The sequence below is a fragment of the Salmo trutta genome, chromosome 26 (genome assembly GCF_901001165.1).
Source record: "Salmo trutta chromosome 26, fSalTru1.1, whole genome shotgun sequence".
NCBI classification, from domain to species: Eukaryota; Metazoa; Chordata; class Actinopteri; order Salmoniformes; family Salmonidae; genus Salmo; species Salmo trutta.
This window is the reverse complement of record NC_042982.1, coordinates 23,081,391-23,104,515: the sequence shown is the minus strand read 5'-3', so window position 1 is coordinate 23,104,515 and position 23,125 is coordinate 23,081,391. Positions and strand designations below refer to the sequence as shown.

Here is a 23,125-nt window from a genome sequence, read left to right as displayed (position 1 = left end):
CATCCACGGTGGAATAGAGCTGTTTCTTGATCATCCACGGTGGAATAAAGCTGTTTCTTGATCATCCACAGTGGAATAGAGCTGTTTCTTGATCAACCATGGTGGAATAAAGCTGTTTCTTGATCATCCACAGTGGAATAGAGCTGTTTCTTGATCATCCACGGTGGAATAAAGCTGTTTCTTGATCATCCACAGTGGAATAGAGCTGTTTCTTGATCATCCATGATGGAATAGAGCTGTTTCTTGATGATCTCTACAATATGAGTCCAATACCACTTTTCACAGGGTATGGTATCCATCATTTAATGTTGAATGTGTCTGAAAAGTTGGTTTGAAGTGCTGAATCTAGCCCAAAGCTAAAAGTCTAGGAGCTCCATGCCAGCCTTGCCTTGTCACTGAACAATGTCTCAAAAAATACAATTTAAATGTCAAACACTAAAGCTGGAGATCAGACTGACTTGAGACTGGAAGCTATTGTTATCCGAGTGTCAAGAGAAGCTATTTTCGAGAGCCCATTACAAACCAAGGCAGTCAGTATGACCAAGCTACATTTTCATTTAAGCCAAATATTGCCGTGCTGTGTCCGTATCTGTGCTCAGGCAAAAAATGATGTCGCTTTGGGCTCATCAGCCATATGGTGAGAGCACTGATTAGGACTTAGCCATGCTGAGAAGAACACCATCCCATAACTAAAATATGGAGGTCCATCTGTTTTTGTTTGGTTTGTTTCACATCTTTCCAACGTCCTTATCTGATTCAAGGGGACAATTAATTCAAGTGTCCACTTGACTAACCAACAGGTACCCTCCTCTCAAAAGGCATCAGCTTAGTCACAACTAGCAACATTAGCGTGATAATTGATTTAAAACAAAGCATCCATTCAGAAATGAGTCATGTTAAATTTCAATGCGACCGCACTGCCAATCATGTAATAAAATGGCTGATTTTAACGAAATACAGCCAAAATGTTTTTTTTTTGCAGGAATGGTTTATTTTTTGGTTATACTGTACCAACAAACTTCTTGTCATGCCCTGACCAGTAAAAGGGGGTATTTGTTATTGTAGTTTGGTCAGGGCGTGGCAGGGGGTGTTTGTTTTGTGTGTTTCGGGGTTTTTGGTTTATGTTCTACATTTTCTATTTCTATATGTTTATCTAGTGTTCTATTTCTATGTTGGGTTTTGGTAATGACCTCCAATTAGAGGCAGCTGGTTGTCGTTGTCTCTAATTGGAGGCCATATTTAAGTGGGTTAGTTTTCTCTTGTGTTTGTGGGTGGTTGTTTCTGGTATAGTCTGTGCACCTTACTGGACTGTTTTCGTCATTTTGTTTTGTTGAATTGTTTTTCTTTAATAAATTAAAGAAGATGATCAATATACCCGCTGCATTTTGGTCCACTCCTTACGACGCCCGTTACACTTCTGGAATATTTTGAAAAGATACTTTAATAAAAGGTAGTACCTTGTATTTATGTATTATTCATAGTTTGTGCTTCTATGCATGCTCAAATACCCCAACAATCTCTCCTGATGCACATCCCCAATATGTTGTTAAAAGCACTTCACTTGTCCTTTAAAATGGGTCATCTACCTGGCTACCTGCAAGCCTGGCACACCATCAGAGCTCCAAAGTCCTTTACTCAGAACTCACTCTCCTGCAGCACAGTGAGAGTCTATGATTGATTGAATGGCTAGGCAGATTTGTTTTGATGTTATGCTGTAAACCTGCAAACACCAGGTTTTAACGATTCTTCCACTGCCCCTACTACAGCCTCAGCACAACAATCACCAACACGTTTAGTAGGTTATAACTTGAGAAAAAAAGGCTTTTCTAATCAAACAAACAAAATGCAATGGTACGTAGCTAAAACAGTCCATTTAAAAGTCTGCAGCATCACAAATCATATTGCATGAATTATACATCTACAGATTCTATACCTTAAAATACATCATAATAGAGCAACTAAAATAGAAATGATAGCTCTTAAAGATAATGATCTTCATGAATGGGTAGACCACCCAACATGTAGCCTCGTACACCACACTGATCTTACAAGCTCACATAAATGATTCGCTACACGGATCCTTATGGCGCATAATTTATGTAAACTCACGAGCTCAGCGTGGTATACGAGGCTACTCAACAATGGCTTTTGACCAAAACCAAAGAGTCTGGATTCATTATTTCATCTGTCAACTTTTTATAAATCCATCAAGCCAAGATGGCATTCATTCTCTTCAGACCTTTAATAGAGCTGCAGTCACAACATAATGTGCAGCTTGTCCCAGATGTGGCCACTCCTTTTCACCGGCTGCTATTCTGTGAATAATTTGATATTGCACCTGAGTTCTATGTAGATTTCAAAGGGCTACAGGGGATACGCATTGTTCAAGTATTTGTTTCCCAGGCAGACACCTCAAACCTGAGAAATTGAAATAGAAATGTAGAATGGCTAAGCAGCAGTCCTCTCCTCACACTGATATCCACATAAATGGCATCTTTGAAGACCGTAAAATGCACAGCAGATCTCACTGTCTCATCGGCAGAAGACTCCCCCCTAAAACTATTGGGCTGACAGCCAACTGCCAAGTGACTTCCTCCTTCAGTTGGCTGATCTGAGGATAACTGTCATGTCAAAGTTCTGCAGAACTGTCAACATGCTTTACAGACACTTACAGATACAGACTAGAGGCCTCAGAGCTTCATGATATGATTATTCTGTGCATTACAATCACATAGCTAGCTAGCTTGAGCAGAAACAAAGGTTGACCACCATGAAAACGATTTTAGTAAATAGCGCATAATAGTTTATTTATTAGACCATCATTAGAGATTTTATATGTTTTCATTGCTTGTCAACCTACAGTACCAGTCAAAGTTTTGGACACACCTACTTATTCAAGGATTTTCTTTATTTTTACTATTTTCTACATTGTAGAATAATAGTGAAGACATCAAAACTATGAAATAACACATATGGAATCATGTAGTAACCAAAAAAGTGTTTTAGATTCTTCAAAGTAGCCACCATTTACCTTGATGACAGCTTTAGACACTCTTGGCATTCTCTCAACCAGCTTCACCGGGAATGCTTTTCCAACAGTCTTGAAGGAGTTCCCACATATTCTGAGCACTTGTTGGCTGTTTTTCCTTCACTCTGGGGTCCAACTTATTCCCAACCATCTTAATTAGGTTGAGGTTGGGTGATTGTGGAGGCCAGGTCATCTGACGCAGCACTCCATCATTCTCCTTCTTGGTCAAATAGCCCTTACACAGCCTGGAGGTGTGTTGGGTCATCGTCCTGTTGAAAAACAAATGATAGCCCCGCTACATGCAAACCAGATTGGATGGCGTATCGCTGCAGAATGCTGTGGTAGCCATGCTGGTTAAGTGTGCCTTGAATTCTAAATAAATCACTGACAGGGTCACCAGCAAATCACCCCCACACCATCACAACTCCTCCTCCATGCTCCACAGTGGGAACCACAAATGCGAAGATCATCTGTTCACCTACTCTGCGTCTCACAAAGACATGGAAGTTGGAACCAAAAATAAAAATTTGGACTCATCAGACCAAAGGACAGATTTCCACCGGTCTAATATCCATTGCTCGTGTTTCTTGGCCAAAGCAAGTCTCTTCTTCTTATTGGTGTCCTTTAGTAGTGGTTTCTTTGCAGCAATTCGACCATGAAGGCCTGATTCACTCTGAACAGTTGATGTTGAGATGTGTCTGTTACTTGAACTCTGTGATGCATTTATTTGGGTCGCAATCTGAGGTTCAGTTAACTCTAATGAACTTATCCTCTGCAGCAGAGGAAACTATGGGTCTTCCTTTCTTGTGGTGGTCCTCATGAGAGCCAGTTTCAACACAGCGCTTCATGGTTTTTGCAACTGCACTTTTCTGGATTGACTGACCATGTCTTAAAGTAATGATGGACTGTCATTTCTCTTTGCTTACTTGAGCTGTTCTTGCCATAACATGGACGTGCTCTTTTACCAAATAGGGCTATCTTCTGTATACCCCCCTTACTTGTCACAACACAACTGATTGGCTCAAATGCATAAAGAAGGAAATAAATTCCACAAATTAACTTTTAGCAAGGCACACCTGTTAATTGAAATGCATTCCAGGTGACTACCTCATGAACTACTTATGCAGCTGCATGTCTATCACAGTCACTTAATCAACTTCTCCACCCCTACCATGCATCAAAGGGGTATCCATGTGCTATTACTGCGCTAATGCCACGTGCTCAGTCCCATTAGAGGATTTCTCTGCCATTAGCTCCTTTTTATCCTGTAGGAAAGCCTTTTTTCTCATCATAAAGAAGCTTACTGCAGCCTGGCATCCAATCATCCAGCAAACTAAACACAGAGCAGCTGCTGTATAAGAAGAGAGAACATTAACTGGATAAGCCAGACATTTCTGTTTGGGAACATTCATCTTCTCAAGGACGTATAGATTTTCATAGTGACTCTCTAAAACAGCATACAGTATTGTGAACCATTGCTTCATCATGTGTATGGTAATATGTCAGCTATGTGCAAATGCAATGCAATGCAATTAAATTATAGGAGGAAATGTACAGGGAGAGGTAACATTTACAACAAAAGGAAACATTGTATTGCCCTGGGGAAACAGAACGTTTACAGAAGAACTGCTGTTATTGATTTTGAATTGTTGGCAAGTTGTTTAGTTCATTAACAGTTTGTTGACAATTTATGAACCCTTTTGTTCAGTCAAATAGAATGCATCTATAATCTGTTTAAAAAAAGATATAAACATGCTAAATAGATTTTTTGTAACATAGAATAACTAAATGAGCCTGTCGTTAATCATGAATAGTAGGTTTGATTGTGGTGGAGTGTGGTGCAGTGGAGAGAAGGTATTTTTTCACCTTGGCAGATCAATTGTTGCTAATCCTGGTCACCCTCTGCATCCCAAATGGCACCCTATTCCCTATATAGTGTACTACTTTTGACCAGAGCCCTAATCAAAAGTAGAGCACTGTATAGAAATAGGGTGCCATTTGGGACATATAAATTTCCCCTTAACGAGGTCCATATTCCCAGTGAGGGGTAGAAATATGGTCTGATGACTGGACTGGTGAGTGAGTAAAAAGCCCATCAACACTGACTGAGTGCATGTATCATTCACCCAGCATCTCTACTGAGGATGTTTGTCATTTATTGGACAAAAAAGTAATCATCTCAAAGAGAACCATCAATTCTGAGAAAAGGCATGATATGATATGACATGATATGCCTCTATAAATCATAGGGCAGCTAAACATTGAATTCGCAAATACATTTTTTAAGCACATCTTTAATTATTTGTTGGTTCTGGATGTCATATAGACTGCTCTTGTTTTGGTATTCTAACAACGGAAAGTATTTATAGAGAAATTTCCAGGTATATAAACACAAAGCTTGTGTGCTCCGGGACATGCTTGTATCACTCTTATCAATATGATGACTGACCCTATACTTGTCAGTATTCCAGCCACACATTTCCTCCTGACAGGTACAACTGGTAGCTTGCCATGTCTCAATGCATTTTGAGAGACAGGTTTGCTGTGGGCAGACAGGGCCTGTTATGCCACTGTTGTTTTGCATTCCAACGCATATTCCTTCTGAGTTGGTGGTTGGTGCTTTTGTTTTGTCATTTCACATCTCATGCAAGTCAATGTCAGTCCCCCTGTTGTGTTCGAGCCCCTTGGTACCCTGTAAACGGATAGGATAGTCTTTTAAAACCACTCACTCTTTCCCTATAGACTCATACATCAAATACAAGAATGTCACTCACTGAGTACATATTTACAGGTTTGAAATTCTCCCAAGATCTTGCATTTATTTGAAGTTTTGCCACTTTGTTTCTGACACTTATACAGTAGGTATCTAAAAATACTGTATATTCATATTTGGAATGTTAGTCATGCAACAAAATGAACTAATATTATATATGAGCTCAGTCTACAGTTTAATGAGTCTAGTGTTGATCCATGATCTTCAGCTCTAGGCTTTTATTGGAAACAAGACCCTTTGTCTAGGAATTGAGAGCATGTTGAACTAGCAAGCTTGTTGTTCCTACATGCCTACAAGCAATACATGATCAGCTGGAGGATCTTAAGTGCATTTTAGATACATATCAAGTAATACAGGCATCAACACATCACACTAAGTACAACCCATTACATGGATTTGGGTCTGTTGAAAATATTCAGTTATAACACTAAAAGTGTCTCCACTCCTGGACTGTTCCTTTGAGCTATTTATCAACTCCCTTACATCATACATTCTCTTTATAATTGTCAAATCCACTAATTGCCTATTGGCATCATTCTTCAATGGGGTACCACAGAGGACAGCATGTTCATAGCAGCAATGCAACAGCACTTGTAAACTCATAATATACACAAGTATACTTTTTGCTCTACAGAGAGTATTTTAGAACAATCTTTATAATTATCCAGTAAGATGCAAGGTCAGTCTGACAACCTCTATTTCAAACTCTAATGTGCTGTTTCATTAAAGATAAAAAATTAAGGAATAATCATGGAGAACATGGCGGGACTATGAAAGAAAAGCTTATTAGTATCTCTTTATACGTGTCCTTCAACCAGCACAACACCTCTTATTGTGGGTATGAACACATTCAGTGTGCTGAGCTGCATTAGATGAGGAAGTACAACTACCTGGCACATTGGAGACGATTGGTTAGCAAAAGTATGGCAAGTGGCATAGATTATTCAGGTCGTTTCTATCCTGCTGAAGAAATCTACAGGCAGAATGGACCGGCTACTGTTTTAACAGCCATCCGATCCAAACAGAGGAAATGAAGTGGTTCTGCTGTCCCGGACAGTTGCTGCTGGGCTGGTTGACCCAGAATAGTTCATGCTTTTTCTGGTTTGACTGCAGGGAAGGGTCAGCAGAGATGTCTGCTACAAAGTCTGCTACAGAATTTACTACAACACTACTTTGTGCTCAAGGCATTACTGTAGTATGAAATTCTATTGGCGCTAACAATCAATGCTGCACTCACAGGGTCGAAGGAGTCCTAGCTGACCAAACATATTAGAGAGCATAAAACATGCAGAGTGTTTGCAAATGATGATTCCCACAACAGCAATTTATGCATCATGGACATCAAGGTTAGTGGGCCTTTACTAGGTAGCTTTGAGCCCTGCTCTCCCTAGCACTAAGGCCCATAGTAACTACAAACTCAGTGCAGGGGTCGGCAACAGGCAGCCCGTGTGCCAAAACTGACCCATAAGTGATTTTGTTGACCCCCCAAAGTGTTTTGGGATTTTAGTTTTTGGAGAAAAAAAAACATATATACTAAAATCATTGTAAATAATAATTTGTTCTTAACTGACTTATCCAGTTAAATAAAGGATAACAAATTATTGTTATCTCTTTTTGGGCTTAGTTGTGGTCAATTTATAGTGTACAAATTATTGTAATAATGTTCTGGCCCACCGACCATGCGCACCACCAAAAAAACGGCCCGCAGTTGAATTGAATTGCCTACCCCTGCCTTAGTGAATGAGCCGCAAAGAGCTTAGAGAAGTGCTAGTCTGGGATATCAGCCTAATCAATATCATCTGATGCAGCTACTGAAAGTATATCCAGATCAATGTCACCTTCCTTGATTCAAAAAGCAGATATGGTCTAAGAGCTTGACTGGTTGGCTTGGCTGGCTACTACAGTACAGCAAACACTAGTTCATGTGTGGATAATAATATCATATCTCTTCATTGTAATTCCCTTATAAAGACAGTGACATCTATGCCCTGTAGCAGTAGTCTAAGGCTGTGCCAATGGAGGAACGGCCACACTGTAGAGGAGCGGTTCTTGGAGGAGACAGGTGCCACCTGTAATCTTGTTATCTTTGCTCCATAGAGTCAACAGAGAGGCTGGGAGGCTGATTTGTAGCTTGGGTATAATAATGCTCTTTAGCAGTAGCAGAAGGTACAGTATGAGATGCTCCAAAGAAAATGACATGGTCAATATGTCCATCTTCCATCTGAATCAGGATATCAGGATTCTAATGAACCTAGCTCAACTTGACCTTACCTGTCATTGGAAATACAGTACCAGTCAAAGGTTTGGACACACCTACTCATTCAAGGGGTTTTCTTTATTTTTACTATGTTCTAAAAGTAATGATGGATTGTCATTTCTCTTTGCTTATTTGAGATGTTCTTGCTGTTCTTGTCTTTTATCAAATAGGGCTATCTTCTGTATACCACCCATACCTTGTCACAACACAATGGATTGGCTCAAACTCATTATTCTACAATGCAGAAAATAGTCAAAATACCAAAAAAAACTTTGAATGAGTAGGTGTGTCCAAACTTTTGACTGGTACTGTACATCTGGTTCTACCTTGAGTCCTCATCTTCGCTTCCCAGTCAATCAACTGCTTACTCTCATCATCAAGCTATAGAGGTGATTTCTGCTCTTTAAACACCATGTATTTCTGCCTCTCTCCATCCAATGGTCCTTTGCTCCTCTGTTACAGTGTGCTCCCTCCCTGCTGACTGTGGTGACCAGCTGTGTTCTCTGCTGCCCTTGAGCTCTATCCTACATCTCATGCTCTGCATGCCACATGTACCAGGTCAACCCTTTGGCTCCCCAGCCCCAGGACCCAGACTGGTTTATCTGCTAATGCCAAGAGAGGCCCTGGTCTGCCCCAGGATGAGATGCACGCTCCAGGCCTATGCTCATCACCCAGGTCCCCTGGGGGTACTAAAAGCAATTTCCCCTTATTCAGATTTTAAGCTCAACTTTGGGGGCGGCTAAAGGAAAGCCCTTAGGTACAATATGTATTAACCGACTGATCATTCTAAAAGTTGCTTGCTTAGTTAGAATACCACATTTTACATGAGCGAGTCAAACAGCACCATCATCTAGTTTCAATGTTTCATAACTCATCTTTAGTATAACAGTATGCACATTTATGTTAACATTAACACTCGGGAGGTGAAGGTCAAGTCATGCGTCCTCCGAAACATGACCCACCAAACCACGCTTCTTAACACCCGCACGCTTAACCCAGAAGCAGGCGGGAGGAAACACCGTTCAACTGACAACCAAGGTCAGCCTGCAGGATACTGGCCTGCCACAAAGAGTCCCTAGAGCGCGATGAGCCAAGGAAAGCCCCACCAGCCAAACCCTCCTCTAACCCGGACGACGCTGGGCCAATTGTGCATCGCCTTATTGAACTCCCGATCACGGCCGGTTGTGATACAACCCGGGATCGAACCTGGGTCTGTAGTGACACCTTTAGCACTGCTATGCAGTGCCTTAGACCGCTGCGCCACTCAGGAGGCCCACGTTAACACTTTTCTAACAGAAATTGCCGGCAATGGGTACTTTTTCATGAAATATGTACTGAATCTACTGTGGCTACTCCTATTATGAGCAGTAATACAATAGTGAATGAATTTGGCTATATTGCTTCCTGTGAAGTTATCTTACACATAACAAAACAGATGTTATTGTTTTATACAGCTGTTTGACATCCAGACCTCATTGAGTACAGCTCAACAGTGGGTAGGCTATGTATAATAATTTTCAAATCCAGATTTTCTTTCATTCTCCCAATGCAGATCTGGTGGTTTTGGCATGTCTCTTTCCTCTCGTTTCTGCAGTGACTGATAAAACCCATATCAGCCCTGATTTCATAATGCTAACACATGATAGCAGCTGCTGTAACACAATGCAACAGACTGGCAAGCCAGAGAGACTACATTCATCTCACCCTACTGCCTATACTGCCAACCTAGAAAGCAGCAGCAGCCTTCCCACCTATCTGCTTGGGGATCTGTTTAACTATTACCTATTGTCATTTGAAATTATTCGCACATATTTCTTGATATTGTGTGTATTCATGCATCAATATAAAATCCATGTAGTCAGTATTTGTATTTGTATTTATTATGGATCCGGCTACTCTTCCTGGGGACCGGTAAAATGAAAGCAGTTATACAATTTTAAAAACATTACAATACATTCAGATTTCACAACACACTAAGTGTGTGCCCTCAGGCCCCTACTCCACTACCACATATCTACTACACAAAATCCATGTGTATGTGTGTATAGTGCATATGTTATCATGTGTGTGGATGCATCTGTCTGTGCCTATGTTTGTGTTGCTTCACAGTCCCCGCTGTTCCATAAGGTGTGTTTTTGATCTGTTTACTAAATCTGATTCTACTGCTTGCATCAGTTACCTGATGTGGAGTAGAGTTCCGTGTAGTCATGGTGCTATGTAGTACGGTGTGCCTCCCATAGTCTGTTCTGGACTTGGGAACTGTGAAGAGACCTCTGGTGGCATGTCTTGTGGGGTATGCATATGTGTCTGAGCTGTGTGCTAGTCATTTAAACAGACAGCTCGGTGCTTTCAACATGCTTTCACAAATACAAGTCGTGATAAAGTCAAGCTCTCCTCCACTTTGAGCCAGGAGAGATTGACATGCATATTATTAATGTTTGCTCTCTGTGTACATCCAAGGACCAGCCGTGCTGCCCTGCTCTGAGCCAATTGCAATTTTCCTAAGTCCCTCTTTGTGGCACCTGACCACACAACTGAACAGTAGTCCAGGTGTGACATAACTAGGGCCAATAGGACCTACCTTGTTGATAGTGTTGTTAAAAAGGCAGAGCAGCGCTTTATTATGGACAGACTTCTACCCATCTTAGCTACTGTTGTATCAACATGTTTTGCCATGAGAGTTTACAATCCAGGGTTACTCCAAGCAGTTTAGTCACCTCAACTTGCTCAATTTCCACATTATTTAACACAATATTTAGTTGAGGTTTAGGGTTTAGTGAAAGATTTCGCACAATCTTTTAATTATCAATTTCTCTCAGCCAATCATCAGTCTTTTGTGTAAGTGCTGTGCTTGTTGAGTGTCCTTCCCTATAAACATACTGAAAGTCTGTTGTCAATTTGTTTACTTTAAAATGGCATTGTATCTAGTCAAACACATTTTTTCCCCAAACTTTGCTAAGGTTGCTAACAGGCTGATTGGTCGGCTATTTGAGCCAGTAAAGGGGGCTTTACTATTCTTGGGTAGCGGAATGACTTTTGCTTCCCTCCAGGCCTGAGGGCACACACTTTCTAGTAGGCTTAAATTGAAGATGTGACAATATCGTCCGCTATTATCCTCAGTAATTTTCCATCTAAGTTTTCAGACCCCAGGGGCTTGTAATTGTTGATAGACAACAATAATTTGTTCTCCTCTTCCAGACTCACTTTACGAAATTCAAAATTACAATTCTTGTCTTTCATAATTTGGTCAGATATACTTAGATGTGTCGTGTCAGTGTTTGTTGCTGGCATGTCATACCTAAATTTGTTAATCTTGCCAATGAAGAAAATCATTAAAGTAGTTGGCAATATCAGTCGGTTTTGTGACAAATGAGCCATCAGATTCAATGAATGATGGAGCTGAGTTTGCCTTTTTCTACTAAATGTCATTGAAGGTGATCCAAAGCTTTTTACTCTCATTCTTTATGTCATTTACCTTTGTTTCATAGTGTAATTTCTTCTTCTTTTTATTCAGTTTAGTTACATGATTTATCAATTTGCCATACGTTTGCCAATCGGTTATGCAGCCAGACTTTTGCCTTATCCCTCTCAACCATACAATTTTTCAATTCCTCATCAATCCACAGGGATTTAACAGTTTTTACCATTATTTTCTTAATGGGTGCATGCTTCTGGGATAAGCAATTTCATAAATGTGTCAAGTGCAACGTCTGTTTGCTCCTCATTACACACCACGGACCAACAAATAATATTTACATCAACAACATATGAATCACTACAAAACCTCTTGTATGACCTCTTATACACTATATTAGGCCCAGCCTTTGGAACTTTGGTTTTACTAGATATGGCTACTATATTGGAGGCCAAAAGTCTGTGTAATAGAGAGTCAGAGTCCCGAGTGTGGGAACAAACATAGTCTGCCCCACAGTTGGGTAAAGAAAGTTTGTAGTCACAGAGTATGCAGAAGTCATGAGGCAAATAGCAAAATGCACAAGAAAAAAAACCATATAATGACTTGGGGCTAGCCATTGTAAGTTCAACTTGATCAATACATATTGATGATTTCATTCCTGTGCTGTTTATTACTACCCTGATAGGTTGACTGATCACAGTTTGAAGCTTTTTCTTGAGTGGGCAAGTTGATGAAAGCCAGTCAATATTTAAATAACCCAGAAAACATACTTCTCTGTTGATATCACATACATTATCAAGCATTTGGTCTATAGCAGCTTCCCACAAGAATGGGCTTTCGGTGAGACAGAAGAACCTGTAGCCATATTACTTCAACAGTATGTATGATAATGTGTATGATAATGAGGCTCTCATGATGGCTGATTTCATTAGGCAAAGGCATGGCACCAGAACCCTGGGTATCTACTGTAACACGGTCCAATGCGCTGACAAGCAAGAGAAGGGGTGATAACCTATCTCATCCCAACCGCTGCATAGATAGTCCAAATCTAAATACACAACAACCCACTGGGTACACACTGGTTGAGTCAATGTTGTTTCCAAGTCATTTCAATAAAATGACTTTGAACCAACGTGGAATAGACGTTGAATTTATGCCTTTGCCCAGTGGGAAGACCTGTTGCACTTGTTGTTTAATATATTCAAAACACTAATCCAATAGGGCTCAAGCGTATTAACCCTCCTAAGAATAAACCTCATTAACCTCTGTGTTCAGATATCTTTACAAGCCACTTAAAGCAGGCCCTTATTATGTACAGACATGGAGCAAGTATTTAAAATACATAACCTGGTGTTGCAGCTTCAAATGTCAATGGTTCTGACTGAAACGAATGCTTCAACAGCTCATTCAAATATGCAACATGCACACCCAAAGCAATAGATCTCCTAAACTCTATAAACCTGGGACTATTGATTCCTATTGTTGTAGTCTTCATACCCATAAAGGACCCAGTACTTTGCTCCCCACATGGCTAGGTTGTTTTATCCGTGTGTTGAATGTGTGTCTCTTATCTTCACCTTTGAAGGCATCCGTCCAACAGGGTGTGGCCATTGCAACACATAAACCATGTGACAGCTCCTCTCCGTCTCAGCGCTTCATTGCACTGGGCAGGCTGGGCAGCTGTGGAGAGGTGGTGCCCCTGATGTGCCAGAACATTGAGTCCCATTCCTGATTGAGATGGAGGAGTGGATACCGCAGCTGCACCTGGTAAACGGTACTAACCAGTGGTGGAGTGGCACTGCAAGCTGCTATGTAAAATGCATGCGGCATACTGTACTACTGATGTAGCAACTCAGCGAGTCGATGTACACAGTTTCCCCTTGGTATGTCATAGGAGAGTGGGGCGAATTAAAATGGTAGTGATATGAGGGGATGTATGCCTCATTTAATGGTAAGCGTTTTGATATTTTGCCTCTACCTCTCTTTAATGGATTTACAACCTTCACTACTACCCTGTTTACATCTGAAAGAGCACCTTATTTCCCCCATCTACATTGCCTGAGTGAACAAAATATATAATCCTATGAAACCCACATGCTGACCTCTTTGAACCCTCTACTGAGTTTGACTAGGATTGGCAAGGACACAAATACCTCCTATCTCTGGAGACTGCCTACAGAGACATAGCCTATTATTCCACAAACTAACAACATAAATATTGAATGCCTGAAAAAGAGAAAGAAGAAAATAACCCTAAGAAATGGCTATCTTTTTGACCATAAGACTACATTCAAACTGAGGTCCATCAGAGTGGTTGGACAGCGAATAATACCGTCGATAACTGCTAGAGATAATATTGTGTTGCCATTGTTTTTTAACGTTTGTTTATGCATAACTCTACGTTGTTGTTTTTGTCGCACTGCTTTGCTTTATTTTGGTCAGGTCGCAGTTGTAAATGAGATATGGTTCTCAACTGGCCTACCTGGTTAAATAAATGTGATTTCTTTAAAAAAAAATAATAATAACTTACTTTTTGAACTAAATACATAAAGACTCTTAATTAACATTTCTAAGACTGCATCACTTATAACTCATTAATGAGCACATTAATTGGTGAGCTAACTAACTAATTTGCATATTGTCCTGTATAGTAACGTCACTTTCAGGAGTCTACCTAATACAACCTGTAGTTTTCTATGGCGACTTTGTTACGTGGGAAAAGGCTATGTGGCGCAAATGTAAACTTACAACCAGATTCAGCACCATGGTCAGCTATGAGCTCGGAATGACGAAATATGAAGTACAGCACCACAGGCCAGTGGACAGCGACCGTAATACATAGGGTCAGCTCTGCTGCAGCAATATAGCATTGTTGTCTACTCATGATCATGAATAATATGTAATATATATATAGAAAAAGTGCTGTTACATTGGGCTACGCTTCCTTCTCAACGTCGCGCCTATGGGTAACGTTAAGTCTATGAGAAAAGTGTGCCTTGATTTGCAACCCATGGATAAAAATCGGAACATTCTCATTCGTTCCTTATGCGTTCGATTGGTCGGTACTGAACCGAATAATAGACGGCTGTAGCTTAGCAGTCAGTGTCCCCAAGCGGCCATTGGGCTTTTCTACAGTGCTGCTGCTAACTTGAGAAAGTCGACGTTGTGCTGATGAAGACACGCCCGTGCCACTTGCGCTCCAAGCAGGCTGGTCTGTGCTTTCAACCAACATTGGCAACTTCAATGGAGGATTCAACTGACGTAGTTATGTGTGGCCCATGTGTTCTGTATTCAAGCACCTTTTGATCTGAATGCCCACACAGCTTCCGTGGTTGTAGCCAAGCAACACAGACCTATGATAATGAATGCAGAATGCATGCTGCTTCTACAGACACAGAACCAATCTATTATCTGACTTCGTTCCCTCTGGTAATTTGATTACACACATCACGTAGCAATAGCCTAATTAGGGTCCATTACAACGAATCCATACAAGGGTAAGTATTCCTTAGGAATATATCCTTATAGGAAGCTGCATGACTCTCCACCACACAGATTAAATTCCAAACCAGGTAAATAACCCAATACTGCGAAAGGTCAACTGAAACCTTTGTGTGTTACTAGGCTACAATGTCAACCATCTCATATGAAAATGAATATGAGTCATCTATCAACATACACAAATCGTATTATTTTGGTTGCTTTACCCAGGCTGCCCGTTGTGTCACAGCACTAGTTGTGGGCTACAGCCTACTATTTATCATCCCTATTTATCATCTTGTTAAGACGCTTTTGCACCTATACAGATGTAGGTTACAGTCTATGTGACTTAAATCAGCAAAATCATTTAACAAAACACGGTCCAGAACATCAAACGCTATTTATATCATAATGCAATTAGTCAGACAGTAGTTTAGATTGAATAGCCTATGCGGCATGAACGCATTAATAGCCTATAGTCTATACTGACAAATGGCAGAGTAGTTTCTGTCATTCAAAACAGCATCACCTGAACATTATATACCTATCAAGATATCTGTAAACACTGCACACAATATCACATCATCCACCAACGTGTAAGGCCGAAAAAAGTGTATAGCACAACACTAATTTGCCATTTATTGAGTATGCAATTGCTGTGATCAAAGATAAAATACATGACTGACTTACCTTTACGGGTGTCATTAATAGGATATGCCGCGGATGTTTATGGGTAGACACATGGGCGTTATTTCCACTGTTCAAACATTGTCTTACTGAAGCATTTTTAATCGAAGAGGAGTGAAATTGACCAGAAAGGTATAACCAACAACGGGTTGACTTTAACTTCAGAAATTGGTCGACAAATTGTTAGGCGAAGTCCTTTCTTAAACCATCATTATCAAAAATCCAGTGAACGAGGCAGATGTCATGGGAAGGATATGTCCCTGATACCTGCATCGGGTTAAAACCCCACCTTAATCCCAATACAATCCAAGTGAGACTGAAAAAGATATGCAAACGAAAAACCAAATCCGAAATCCAGCTATCGTCCCAGGAAAGTGTAGCCTGTCAAATGAGTAGCCTGTCAAGTGAGCCTTGCCGCTTTGAATAAGACACGTTGGGCTGCATTAGAGGTATATTCATATAGTGCAATATGCATGTACCAATATTGGCATTATGAATGATGAAGGTAGAAAGCCATGCAGTTAAGGATCCTTTTAAAGCAATGGGTTGTCAGGATAGTGTTTTCGAACGGACACGCGATTGGAACAGACGCATTGGCATTGGTGTAACATTCAGCCACACCGTTTCTGATATTCTGCTTATCTAAAAGTCTGAGATGGTTGTGAAGGTCGACGACTACAATGACAGCCTATAATAGATAACCACTATTTATTTTATTTTATGATAATCAAATCAAGGTTGCCAAACATCCTGCTCTCCTTGATAATGTTGGCCGTTAACTTCCCTTGACGTTTGAAGGAACACCACCCACGCATAGTTTAAAGCGTGTATTTTTCTTGATAGCCAATATATGCTTACCCACGCGAGCAATTAGTTTTCATACATGGCTTGCTTCTTTGTCCACTCGTTCTGCAAAAACAATGCGGTCGATTTTTCCGGGCAGGGTAGTGGCAGAATGAATCCTGCTTCATTCCATAGAGCGAGCAGGCAAGATTTTGCAATGCGTCTCTACTCAACAGCATAACACTTGCGTAATAGGAGGATCACGACTGATAGGCTTACAAATGAATAGATATTTCCTCACCATGATGTCTTGAACAGATACAGAACAGAGAAAATCTTTACAAAGTGTCCCATAGACGAATTCATGTTATACGAAGAACATTAATTTGCGACATATTCTCTATGACAAGCACAGCATTGCAGCAATGTGATGTCATTTAATTTAAGGTAATACACCAAACATTGCGTATTCTGGTCTCGGATGGGATGCTGATTAAGGTCTTTGATTTCTGGAGAGTTTATCCGTATTGGTGGGATGCCAGAGTGACATGGGATGGGACTTCAGGATGGGCTGGCTGTTGTGACCAGCACATAATGAGATACTGCGTGGGGGGTTGTCTGAATGCCAGTTGAGCTGCACATTGTAAAAGTATTAGTTTTCAGATGATCATCCCTTTCTTCGTTACTCTCCACCTAATCCATATCTCATGGAATGTTGATGGAACAAATAGAACACATCATATTTATTTTAGTTTTAAACCTACCCCTGTAAGGAAAATGTGGTTGAGAAAAGTAGATTGGTCAGGATCAGGATTACAGTAACACCTCAATAATGCTCTCTTAAGGGTGTTTTCACTTATAGTCCTCTTTAAAATAATAGCCATCTCAGTCCTCTTTAAAGTGAACAGGGGGGGAAAAAAGAAGAAAAAAAGCTAAAGAACTAATTTATTTTTGTATTCACACTGCCCATGCCTCTGAATGAGAACTAAACTATTTTGCCAGATCACTTCACCTATTTTGTGGACTGAGTCCTCCTTGCATTCACATTGCTATGTTTAGAAAGGAACCAAGATCTTTTTCCAACATGCACTCTTAGTTTTTACAAAGTGCAGGACAAGCCATTCAATCAGAATGTGTTATCGGACAGCTACTTACATTTTGGAAGCTAATAGATTGCATTTCATTAAAATATGTGACATAATAATTGTAATAAGAAGATACTATTAACATGTACACTACAGTTCAAAAGTTTGGGGTCACTTAGAAATTTCTCTGTACGCCTATGTAGATATTCCATTAAAAATCAGCCGTTTCCAGCTACAATAGTCATTTACAACATTAACAATGTCTACACTGTATTTCTGATCAATTTTAAGTTATTTTAATGGACAAGAAATGTGATTTTTCTTTCAAAAACAAGGACATTTCTAAGTGACCCCAAACTTTTGAACAGTAGTGTACATTTAATTGCTAAATAGCAACAGAACAACTGCAGAATAAATAATGCTGCAATTGGAAATTGTACACCCAATGTAGGCTACTGCCCCTTTAAGAGCTAGAATAGATTTTATTCCTTATGTTGTGATTCTCACCAAATAGGGTGTCTATTCACACTATTCAAAATCCACAGTCAATAAACAGCTTATGAAGATATGTTAGCCTATAGATCACATATTGTAAACAAATAATCTGAACTAAATCCTCCACACATTTTGGAATTTCTGTCCGCCCTTGACAATCACTAATCAATATCCAAAAACAGCACAAATTATTTTCCTGCAAACCTGCAGATCATCATCTTGTCTCTATTGTGGCACCAATATGAGGGTTTATGGAAGGTGAAACGGTGTTGCAGTAGTCTAGTGTGTGGTGCGGGGAAAATGACAAGCGCACCCGGGGAGATTTGCGTTCACATTGCCCTAAAAAAGGGAACCGGACCTCGGAATTCAAGCGATCCGAACTCAGACCTCCTCTCGAGATGGTCTCAAGTTCAGTTCACTTTGGGGGCTCTTTTGAGGGGTCCGAGTTCCTTAAGCGAACCGCACTGAGTTCACAAAAATTGGCTGAAAGGGACCAAGTGTGAAAATACCCTAAAACACCTCATAGTTCCTGACACACTCAGTCCTGTGCTGGATTAATGAAACTGGCCAAACAGTGCATGAAGAGACAACCTAGTGAATATCCACCCACCAGAAAAGCAATGGGTAATCCACTCAGGGCCGCAGAGTGAGATACCACCAGCCACATCATCTCATGGTGAAATGAATTGGGAGCATGTATAGTTGTGTGCTCTCTACACTCTCGTTGTAACATGAGGAACAGTATTCTGTCCAACTTTAAGTACTGCATCTGGAAAAGCTATTGATGCCTGTTGTTAAAATGGCCAGCTTCAGTCAACTGATTGTAGCCATCCTTTATGGTTAGCTCTAGTCGGGCAGCTTAGTCTCCTATTCAGAAGACCCCCGCCTTTGTTAGTGTCTTATTGGTCAAGGTCACTTCACATACTTATTACCACATCTCGTTCAGTCTATCAGCAGCCTTGATTCCGGGGACTTCAGTTTCAGTTGGCCTATGACCCCAGCACGCTGTGTGGTCAGAAACGTGCTTTTCCCATCCTGATGAGCACGTCCACAGTTTTCCCTCCTGCTGAACGTTTCCTCCTGTGGACTGTGCATCTAAATGAACATACAGTTAATGCCTGTTGTCACCGGACATGATTTTCAGTTATCTGAACCGTGAGTGGTCAGATGTGATGTGTAAATGTGGACGTCTTCTTCCATTAAACTCCCCTTAACTTGGACATCCGCCGCCTCGTCCTTGTTCTGACCGTAAATTCTGTGGTGGTTGCTACCGGCCTTAAGCCAGCACCTACGATTTCTTATTACATTCATGGTCCATCGATTCTCTACAACCCTACCCCTATTTTTCACCTGTAAAGCAGCTAAATGTCACAAACTGTATGGGACAGGGGAACGTGCTGACTGAGGGAATGTTTCCTGTGGTGGTTTTCAAGTCTTTTATATGTATTCACTTTTTAAAGTAATTTACCACAGAACTCGACACCCAAGTCCCAAGTCTAGGAAGATTATGGCAACAAAAAAGGCTTGCTGCTTTAACTGTAACTGCCATGAAATATTATGACAGACATCAGGTCATGATTATAAGACAGTTTATAACAATACTTCACTGCATATGAGATTGTGTATTTACCTGCAGTATCACCTTGACACGTTGTGGTCATTATGTTTACATATAAAGGGTGTTTATTTAAAATATTATTATAATAACCTTTCAATAATTGACTTCAAAAGAAAGATCCAATGTTAGCAATCCAAGAAAGATCACTTGGGGGTGTGTTGCTCATACTCACACAATGATCTGACTATAACAACCTAATATCCCTCAACAACAATCATTTACGCAATTGAATACTGGGATATTTTGCACAGTTTTCGTTTACTTGTTAATTGTTCATAATGAAATGTTCTAAATGAGAGCAAACCCACCATAATTTAACATGCATGTACCTTTACCAACAGAGAGATCCTTTGATCATCTGCATACTCAGAGTCTGTATAGCCTGCAGAATTTAAAGTCCATGAATATCTGTGTGTTCATGGTGTAGATGAATGCATAGGGCTCATGCACTGCATGCTGATAGAAACAGAAAGAGAGCAAAGAAGGAAAGTCAATCCACCGTTTGTCAGGCTGCAACCTATGAGGCCAGGCTCCCTCTCCCCGTAATGCACTGTAAAAGTGATTGATTGGTATGATATTGAGAGATTGTCCATCTGAACTGTCCTCACTCACCAACGTGATGAAATTACTGTGCACTGATCTTTGAAAGCGTAATCGCAGATTAGGTCAGTGCTATCCATCTATTCTAATGCGGAAACTTGCCATTTCCTAAAGTGCAGATCATACAAGAGGCGAATACACACGCACAGATCCAGAACTCACTACCAAGACACTAATATCCTTAGAGGCTGTGCTTAATGTTCTGGAACATATTTGAAGTTGATGTTTCCTGGCCCGGGTACAGGTGCACATGTGCCTGATATGGGCATTCTCTGCAGGTCGTCTACTGCGTAGCAACCTAAAGGTGCCAAAAGCCCCAGGCCCAGATTCACAAAACCTTCTAAAGAAGAAATGTCTTCCTAACTGCCATTTTTTCCTTAACTATAGACTTAAGAAGAAAGTCAAGCAAAGTTGCTATTCCTCAGAAAGGTTCTTGTAAAATATACTGCGCTGTTTCTTATATTTCTCCTTAAGAAAAAAGTTAAGGAGAAATTGGATTCTTGAAAATAAAGTCCTTGGAAATGTAACTCATATGGCATACCATGTGATAAATCTGTATGAAACACAGGATAACCACGACTGTTTATATCCAAGGCTTCCGGTATTGACTCCGACATCATCTAGGAGTGTTGGGTTGACTCTCTCAGGCAGGATGAAAACGACTACATCGACCATTATCCTTTGCTAGTTACGGCCACTTTCACCATGATACTTAGCGATTTTTGGGGCCATTCAGCCTCATTCAGCAATATGGCGTGTTTCAAATTCACATACTTCATGCGCCATTGGGAGTTTTACATAGGAATACGTGGAGGGCATCAGCTCTATCACTATATGGTTTTAATGTCTATGGATATGGGTCCAGCTCAAAATGTCCTTTTGACACAACATTGTGACCCTCGATCAATTTCCATTAAGAACACTACAGTCCCCAATTCCTTCCTGGTGAGTGAGCCAAAAGGAGTCCTAATTGGATGCTCCATCAGTTCCTGTGCCCATGCTCTCCTGTGTAGGCCTTTGTGGCTTGAATGATGATCAGCATTATTTTATTCAGGTATATAGACTATTAAATAATACTGTGACGAGCCATCGTTTAGGAGCTGCAGGAACAGAAACATCATTACAGTACGTTAGATGGTGGTGATTGTCATGTGTCTATTTCTATATCTCAGTGAGCACATTATTTAATCACTCCTACAAAATACAGTCCCATTGTGCGAGATGTTAGATGTTCGTCTTAATGCAACATAAACCTCCTATCCTAATGATGAGAGCATGCAGCCTCCCTGTGTTTTTCATTATAACAGCCTGTAATTGGCTTGTCAGCAGCGATGTTCACACCCAGAAGAAATCCATCCTCAGAGAGAACAGAACAGTGTGTATCCTCCAAGGTCAGCCTTACTGGATGTGTTCCATTGTGTTCTGATGATTTTCGTCTATGGCACATGCCTCAAAACCCTGGTGGATAAATGAAAAGCTCAATTGTGTTTTTCAATAGGATTATTAAAATATTAATTATCCATATTATGCTTGATGTGTACAGGCAGTCAACATGGTTTCCTGGCTTTTGTTGCTGCCTCAGCCTAAAACTGGGGCTAGCCATGTGACATAGTGATAATGACTCAGACACACCAATTAAAACTATAGCTACTGCAACACAAATTACCCACAACAGATACATAACACATTATGCATCCATTTAGATGATATATGCCATTTAGCAGACACTTTTATCCAAAGCAACTTACCTACACATGCTATATGGGCGGGGACTAGGCGTGCATTATTTTTTTGGGGTGATCCCGGGACTCGAACCCACTATCCTTTTGTTGCAAGCTCTACCAACTGAGCTACAGAGGACCACATTATAAGCACTGTCTGAACTATTATCTTGGTTTGATAGATTTGGATTTTATTATTGTTAATTGATTGCTTCTATTGTGTTACTAATTGTGTGATTCAGTGATTATGGCTCAATTACATTAAATAAACACTGCCTCACAGTGACACCATGTGCTGATTTTAACAAACCATAATTCTAATCAAGTGTTGATTTATACTGATTTTATGCATCGCTCAAACAATGTTGATGCATATACATATACCTCATTCATTTTAAACAAGGAAACAGCAACAGAAGGTGTATTCGGTTTATGGTGTGGTTCATCAATGACTTTGTTTCTAATTACCTTTCCTCACATATTGTGTTTTAATTCTGTCTCCCAAGTGAAGCCAAAGGTCTGTTTCTGAAGTAGGCAGACAGAAAAAATAAGTCAGGATCACTATCTGAGGGAAAAATCTCAGCGCTACATTTTTCAGAGTACCATGGCAACCGGGCAGTCAAAAGAATTTTGATGAGAGCAGCAGGGAAGGAGATGCTGATGACAAGGGAGACAATTTGTTACCTCAATTGAAACAGCAACAGGGCATGATTTCATACATAAGTATTTTGCCATAGTTCTTATCTGGACTAGCAAAAACACTGATGTCATCTCCTTTTATCCTATCGCAATAGTCCCTCTGTCAATGAAGTCTGCAGCGTCTTGATTTCCCTTAGATGAAGTACTCAGTTTAGGTTGCTGTTGCATCAAGTACACTGAGACAGCAACTGAAGCATTAGCATAGCAATGGAAGGTGGATACTGAGATGTGATTGGCATTGCTGCAGCATGAAAACCTGCACATGCTACTGTGAATGGGCGGGACCAGGCCGTGCTTTTTGAGAAACTCAATTTCACATCGCATTGGGGGGAAGTGGCAATCAGCATAACGGTCCAGCTGTCTATCTTGGGCAGCCATTCTCTTACCCATCCAATCTCACTGCTCAGTGCTCGGCAAACAGAACGTTGTCTTGACAAAAATAATCACACACAACATTGAGATCCAGAGACCGTCTGTCAGCATA

General features: G+C 40.5%; 1 protein-coding gene across 3 annotated transcripts in view; it reads right to left on the bottom strand.

Moving 5' to 3' along the window:
* LOC115163441 (leucine-rich repeat and fibronectin type III domain-containing protein 1) overlaps positions 1 to 16,925 on the bottom strand; it is a 138,626-nt gene extending 121,701 nt beyond the window's left edge. The window contains exon 1 of one of the 3 annotated variants that reach the window (XM_029715304.1): positions 15,644 to 16,925. The gene's annotated coding sequence lies outside the window, so the exon portion shown is untranslated. The remainder of the gene's footprint in view (positions 1 to 15,643) is intronic. The other 2 variants (XM_029715305.1, XM_029715306.1) reach the window with 2 other exon arrangements.
* Positions 16,926 to 23,125: the final 6,200 nt, after the last annotated feature.